The sequence below is a fragment of the Hordeum vulgare genome, chromosome 7H (genome assembly GCF_904849725.1).
Source record: "Hordeum vulgare subsp. vulgare chromosome 7H, MorexV3_pseudomolecules_assembly, whole genome shotgun sequence".
Classification (NCBI taxonomy): domain Eukaryota; kingdom Viridiplantae; phylum Streptophyta; class Magnoliopsida; order Poales; family Poaceae; genus Hordeum; species Hordeum vulgare.
Genome location: NC_058524.1, coordinates 210644401 through 210652465, shown reverse-complemented (window position 1 = coordinate 210652465; position 8065 = coordinate 210644401).

Below are 8065 nucleotides of genomic sequence, written 5' to 3'. Positions count from 1 at the left end.
CACTACTCCACCCCTGTACCGGAACCGTTGTGGAGGGCAGCGCACTCTATATAAGCCACCCTCCCCCGCTGGTGCAGGGGTTAGCAAATCATTGTATTCCATATTCCACTCGACTACAAGCTCCCAGAGCACTGAGACGTAGGGCTATTACCTCCACCGCAGAGGGGCCTGAACTCATACAATCTCGCCGTAGCTAAGGCTCTGCCCATCCTTTTCGTACCCTACACATCTACTGTCAGGCTTATACCCACGACAGTTGGCGCCCACCATGGGGCAGGCGTCTAAGCGACTTCCGGCGAGTTTGCGACTACTTCCTTTCATCATGTCGTCCGGTGGAGATTCGAGCATGGGTCACCAGATCTTCTTCGGCGCTCTCTCCTTCATCGTCAACGATTCGGCGTGGCTTCGGGATGCTCCTCTCGACATCGAGGCGCTTCCCCGTCGTGGGGCTACGCACTTCCGTGCCAGCGCCTGCGGCATTCTTCTTCTCCAGCAGTCGGCTCCGGTGTCGACCTACACCGCCGTCATGCACCGCAGCAAGCGGTCCCGCCGTCCGCGACTTCAGCGTTGGGTGCAACATGCCCAGGCGCGCCAGAACGCGTCTTCACAAGTGGCGATTCTAGAGTTTGTTGTGGTTGCCCCGCTGTCCCAGCACTCGGGCTCGTTTCCGACTGAGTTTCCTTCCGAGTACGCGGGTCGCGGGCCTGCAGCAGAAGTACACATGGGCAACTCTCATGAAGATCCCCGTCAATCTGGCCGGAACGAGCACGAGATCGGTGAAACGTCCGGCGCGCGTCGTCCGCCTCGCCGTTCTGCCAGTCGACACACTCGGCGGAGCAACGTGGAGTTGTTCCGCACACCCCTCCTCAACTTGGCTGCGGCTGCCAAGATAGCCGATTCCCTCCAGCCGACTGATTCAGAGGCTCGTAGGGGAATCGAGCAGATCCGAGCCCTGTTGCACACGGTGCAGCAGCAGAATTCGGCAGTCTCCTAGTCGCATAACGGGATCCATAATAGTTCTGTTCATGCGAATACGCATCGGTCGGTTCACAGCCCTGGTTCCCATCAGCGGCACAGAGGAGGCAGCCGTTCCATAAATCACGAAGATCGCCGCCGTTCACGCACCCCTCCGCAGGGTGGGCCCTATGGGCCCCGACTTCATGATGATCGGCGTTCAGTCGGTAACACTTACGACCCAAGGCCCGACGCAAGAGGGCATATCGCCCAGCGGAGGGTCGACAGGGGCCCGGCCCACCGCGATGGTCACGATATTGACCGTCCGAGTGGAAGCAGGAACATCGTGTCTGGTCCCGAGTGTTTCAGTCGAGCCATCCGTTCGGCTGACATCCCTCCCAACTTCCGATTGGCGACGGGAATTAGCAAGTTTACAGGGGAGTCCAAGCTAGAAACGTGGCTGGATGATTACCGAGTAGCAGTCCAGATCGGAGGAGGAGACGACCATGTCGCCATGAAGCACCTCCCTCTGATGCTCGACGGCTCGGCGCGAGCGTGGCTGAACCAGTTGGCCCCCTCAAGCATCTACAGCTGGGCAGATCTGGCCCGAGTGTTCATCGGGACCTTCGAAGGGACGTGCAAGCGCCCTGCTGGCCTCGTGGAGCTCCAGCACTGCGTCCAGAAGCAGAATGAGCCCCTGCAAGACTTCAATCAGCGTTGGACAACTCTCTACCACACGATGGAGAACGTCACCGAGCATCAAGCAGTCTGCGCCTTCAAGGCAGGCGTGCGGTACAGGGATCTGTACCTGAAGTTCGGCCGAACAGGTGACATCTCCATGAGCAAGATGATGGGAATAGCAATGCGCTATGCTAATGGCGAAGAAGAAGACCGCATCCGAAGCGGCAAGCACAAAACAGTCGCTGATGGAGATGGGGGCAACACTCGGAAGCAGAAGCAGAAAGCTCCGACTGCTCCGCAAGCAGAAGCTGCAGCCGTAACCAATGCCAAGTTCAAGGGCAAAGGGAAGGCTCAGTTCACCCCCAAGAAGAAGCAGTTCAATAACCCCATCCTGGACCAACCATGTCCGGTTCATACGAAGATGGATGAAGAGGGCAACCCCATATATGCGAAGCATACCACTCGACAGTGTCGCCTCCTAATCCAGGGGTTCGGCGAAGGGCAACCGAGTGAAAAGGACAACGAACAGGATGAGGAGGATAAGGAGGATCCGTTCCCCCAAGTCCATGCAACTCTCATGATTTTTGCTGACGTTGAGAGCAAGAGTCGACTGAAGCTGGTGAACAGAGAGGTGAACATGGCCACCCGCACCAACCCCAAGTTCCTCAAATGGTCTCAGACTGCGATCACCTTCGACCAGTCGGATCATCCGGCACATGTACCCACCCCGGGGAGACAGGCTCTGGTCGTCGACCCGGTGGTGGAAGGAGTTCGACTGCGCAAAGTCCTCATGGACGGCGGCAGTGGCTTGAACATCATGTACGCCAACACACTCAAGGGGATGGGCATCCCGATGTCCAAACTCAGCGAGAGCAGCATGCAGTCCCATGGAGTCGTCCCTGGACGGAAGGCCAAGTCACTCGGCTAGATCGCGTTGGACGTCGTTTTCGGCTCCGACAAGAACTTCCGCAAGGAAAAGCTGACGTTCGAAGTGGTCGACTTCCAGAGCGCTTATCACGCAATTCTGGGCCGCCTAGTGTATGCACGTTTCATGGCCCGTCCATGTTACGTATACCTGAAGCTGAAGATGCCAGGCCCAAAGGGTGTGATCACCATCACAGGCAATCGGCAGCGGGCCGAAGAGTGTCTGCAGCAGGGATCAAGAATCGCCGACCAGCAGATGGCTATCCTCGAGCTTGACGAGTACAAGAAAACAGTCGACCCCGCCGACCTGATGCGCTCGAAGAAGCCAGCTTCAGAGTCTGCATTCCAGTCGGCGGGAGAGACGAAGAAGGTCAGCATCCACCCGACGGACGCCACTGCTGCCCCGACGAACATCTCCACCACCCTCGATCCTAAATAGGAAGCCGAGCTCACCCAATTCCTCCGTGAGAACTGGGACATCTTCGCATGGAAACCCTCTGACATGCCAGGTGTACCCAGGGAGTTGGCTGAGCACCGACTGCACGTGGATTCCATCGCTCGGCCTGTCCGAGAGCGCCTGCGCCGGTCCGCCGCGCACAAGAGGAAGGCAATCGGGGAAGAGGTGGCCAAGCTGCTAGCAGCCAACTTCATTCGCGAGGTTCACCACTCCGATGGCTCGCTAATGTTGTCATGGTGCCCAAGAAGGATAAGTCGCTCCGAATGTGCATCGACTTCAAGCATCTCAATAAGGTCTGCCCAAAAGACCATTTTCCGCTCCCCCGCATAGATCAAATTGTCGATTCGACTGCGGGTTGCGAGCGTCTGTCATTTCTTGATGCCTATTCGGGTTATCATCAGATCCGTCTGTATGGTCCCGATGAGTTAAAAACAGCCTTCATCACCTTGTTCGGGTGCTTCTGCTACATCACTATGCCATTCGGTTTGAAGAATGCAGGAGCTACCTTTATGCGCCTGATCCAAAAATGTCTCCTCGACTAGATCGGTCGGAATGTGGAGGCGTATATGGATGATATCGTAGTCAAGTCACGCAAAGGTTCCGACCTGCTGACTGACTTGGCAGAAACATTCGCCAACCTTCGCAGGTATGATATCAAGCTCAACCCCGCCAAATGTTCATTCGGCGTTCCCAGCGGAAAGTTACTCGGTTTCTTCGTTTCCGAACGAGGGATCGATGTCAACCCCGAAAAGATCGGGACCATCGTCCGAATGGAGAGGCCGGTCAGAATACACGATGTTCAACGGCTCACAGGTTGCCTAGCGGCTTTGAGCAGGTTCATCAGTCGACTCGGCGAGAAAGCACTTCCTCTGTACCGACTCATGAAGAAATCAAATACTTTCGAGTGGACAGACGAAGCCCAAGTCGCATTCGACGACCTCAAAGTCCTACTTTCCACCCAGTCGGTTCTTACTGCTCCGCTCAGTAAAGAGCCCCTTCTTCTGTATATCGCGGCTACAACAGCTCCGCTCAGTAAAGAGCCCCTTCTTTTGTATATCGCGGCTACAAATCAAGTCGTCAGTACTGTTCTTACAGTCGAACGAGAAGAAGAAGGCAAAGCATACAAAGTTCAGCGGCCAGTGTACTACATCTCCGAAGTCCTGACTCCTTCCAAGCAGAAGTATCCCCACTATCAAAAACTTATCTACGGGATCTACATGACTGCGAAGAAGGTGGCCCATTATTTCCAAGACCACTCGGTGTCTGTCGTTTCTGATGCTCCATTGTCGGAAATTCTCCACAATCGAGATGCATCAGGCCGAGTGGCAAAGTGGGCGATCGAGATGCTGTACTGCGATATCAAGTTCGAGGCCAAGAAAGCTATTAAGTCTCAAGTGTTGGAATTATGCCCTAGAGGCAATAATAAATGTATAGTTATTATTATAATTCATGTATCAAGATAATAGTTTATTGTCCATGCTATAATTGTATTGAATGAAGACTCATTTACATGTGTGGATACATAGACAAAACACCGTCCCTAGCATGCCTCTAGTTGGCTAGCCAGTTGATCGATGATAGTCAGTGTCTTCTGATTATGAACAAGGTGTTGTTGCTTGATAACTGGATCGCGTCATTGGGAGAATCACGTGATGGACTAGACCCAAACTAAATAGACGTAGCATGTTGATTGTGTCATTTTGTTGCTACTGTTTTCTGCGTGTCAAGTATTTATTCCTATGACCATGAGATCATATAACTCACTGACACCGGAGGAATGCTTTATGTGTATCAAACGTCGCAACGTAACTGGGTGACTATAAAGATGCTCTACAGGTATCTCCGAGGGTGTTAGTTGAGTTAGTATGGATCAAGACTGGGATTTGTCACTCCGTGTGACGGAGAGGTATCTCGGGGCCCACTCGGTAATACAACATCACACACAAGCCTTGCAAGCAATGTAACTTAGTGTAAGTTACGGGATCTTGTATTACGGAACGAGTAAAGAGACTTGCCGGTAAACGAGATTGAAATAGGTATGCGGATACTGACGATCGAATCTCGGGCAAGTAACATACCGAAGGACAAAGGGAATGACATACGGGATTATACGAATCCTTGGCACTGAGGTTCAAACGATAAGATCTTCGTAGAATATGTAGGATCCAATATGGGCATCCAGGTCCCGCTGTTGGATATTGACCGAGGAGTCTCTCGGGTCATGTCTACATAGTTCTCGAACCCGCAGGGTCTGCACACTTAAGGTTCGACGTTGTTTTATGCGTATTTGAGTTATATGGTTGGTTACCGAATGTTGTTCGGAGTCCCGGATGAGATCACGGACGTCACGAGGGTTTCCGAAATAGTCCGGAAACGAAGATTGATATATAGGATGACCTCATTTGATTACCGGAAGGATTTCGGAGTTACCGGGAATGTACCGGGAATGACGAATGGGTTTCGGAAGTTCACCGGAGGGGGGCAACCCACTCCGGGGAAGCCCACAGGTGTTTGGGGGGTCACACCAGCCCTTAGTGGGCTGGTGGGACAGCCCACCAATCCCCTATGCGCCAAGATAGAAAAATGAAAGGAAAGAAAAAAAAAAGGAAGAAGTGGGAAAGGGGAAGGACTCCCTCCCACCAAACCAAGTAGGACTCGGTTTGGGGGGGGGAGAGTCCTCCCCCCTGGCTCGGCCGACCCCTTGGGGATCCCTTGGACCCCAAGGCAAGGTCCCCCTCCCTCCTCCTATATATATGGGGCTTTTAGGGCAGATTTGAGACGACTTTCTCACGGCTGCCCGACCACATACCTCCATAGTTTTTCCTCTAGATCGTGTTTCTGCGGAGCTCGGGCGGAGCCCTGCTGAGACAAGATCATCACCGACCTCCGGAGCGCCGTCACGCTGCCGGAGAACTCTTCTATGGGTCCAAGATGTTGAATGGCTCCGGCGCTGGCGTTGTGATCATATCGCCAAAGGGCGACAAACTCAAGTACGTGCTACAGATACACTTCGATTCCTCCAATGATGAGGCACAGTATGAAGCTCTCCTCTATGGATTGCGCATGGCCATCTCACTCGGCGTCTGTCGCCTGATGGTCTACGGCGATTCGGATTTGGTGGTCAATCAAGTGCTGAAAGAGTGGGACGTCAGGAACCCCACCATGACCACATACTGCAATGCAGTGAGGAAGCTTGAGAAGAAGTTTGAAGGTCTAGAACTTCACCATGTTCCGAGACTGAAAAACCAAGCAGTTGATGAGTTGGCAAAACTCGGATCCACTCAGACACCAGTCCCGAGTGACGTCTGCCTCGAGCACCTCCACCTTCCCTCAGTCAAAGAAGATCCTTTTACAGAGGAACCAGTACAACCAAAGAGTTCAACAGATCCGACTCAAGTCGATGTACCAGCTGTGGTTGATCTGGTCATGGAGATTCTTGTTGTCATCCCCGATTGGACTGTGCCGATCATTGCATATATCCTGAGGCAGGAACTACCAGAAGACGAAGTCCGGGCCAGGCAGATAGTCCGCAGGTCGAAGTCATTCACTGTCATTGGTGGCCAATTGTACAAGGAAAGCGTTTCAGGCGTTCTTCAATGATGCATCTCTCTAGAGGAGGGGTAGCTGATCCTGGAGGATATTCACTCGGGGACCTGCGGTCATCACGCCTCTTCGAGAGCAATCATCGCCAAGGCATTCAGGGCTGGTTTCTTCTGGCTGCAGGCAAACGAGATGGCTAAAGATATGGTTGACCGATGTGAGGGCTGCCAGTTCTACTCCAACAAGTCCCACAAGCCGACGTCTGCGTTGAAGACAATCCCTCTTGTGTGGCCGTTTGCAGTATGGGGATTAGATACAGACGGTCCACTCAGGACAGGCCAAGGTGGATACACACATCTGTTGGTGGCAGTCGACAAGTTCACGAAATGGATCGAAGCCAAGCCCATCAAGAAGCTCGACGCCTCAACATCGGTCAAGTTTGTCAGGGACATCATCTCCAGATTCGGTGTACCTCACAGCATAATCACGGACAACAGGACAAACTTTGACTCGGACAGATTCAAAGGTTTCTGTACAAGCCAAGGTATCCGAGTGGATTTTGCTTCCGTGGCGCATCCGCAGTCCAATGGACAAGCAGAGCGGGCGAACGGACTTATTCTGCAAGGTTTGAAGCCCCGACTCCTGCGAGAGGTGGGACATGCCGCTGGCGCTTGGGTCACCGAGCTACCTTTAGTGCTTTGGGGTCTTCGCACAACCCCGAACACATCTACAGAGCGATCACCGTTCTTCCTCGTCTACGGAGCAGAAGCAGTCCTTTTGAGTGACTTACTTCAGAACGCTCCACGAGTCGAACTCTTCTCCAAAGCTGAAGCAGAACAAGCAAGGCAAGACGGAGTGGACCTTCTAGAGGAGGAGCGCGAGATGGCACTGACTCGCTCAACCATTTAGCAACAAGATCTGCGGCGTTTTCACGCGCGACACGTCAGGAGTCGTACATTCCAAGCAGGCGACCTGGTGCTCCGAGTGGATCAGCAAAGACCTCAAAAGTTGGCTCCTGCCTGGGAAGGACCCTTCATCATCTCAAAGGTGCTGAACAATGGAGCATACAGACTCTACAACGTCGACAGGGAGATAGACGAGCCGCGAGCATGGAACGGAGATCTCCTGAAGCGCTTCTACACGTGACCGTCGACTGAAGCAATGTAAAGAACAAGTATTGGTGAAATAATATAAAGCAGATTGAGTTTTTTGCAGGTTCAAAGTTCTTCCGCGGTCGCAGACTCCGGTCTCAAAGAAAAACTTAGCTGCGATCCAGAATCGCCTAAGTATAACTTTGTCCGAGTGTGCACTTAACGTCACACTCGGAGACTTAGCTGCGATCCAGAATCGCCTAAGTATTAACTTTCTCCGAGTGTGCACTTAACGTCACACTCGGGGACTTAGCTGCGATCCAGAATCGCCTAAGTATGAACTTTTTCCGAGTGTGCACTTAACGTCACACTCGGAGACTTAGCTGCGATCCAGAATCGCCTAAGTATGAACTTTCTC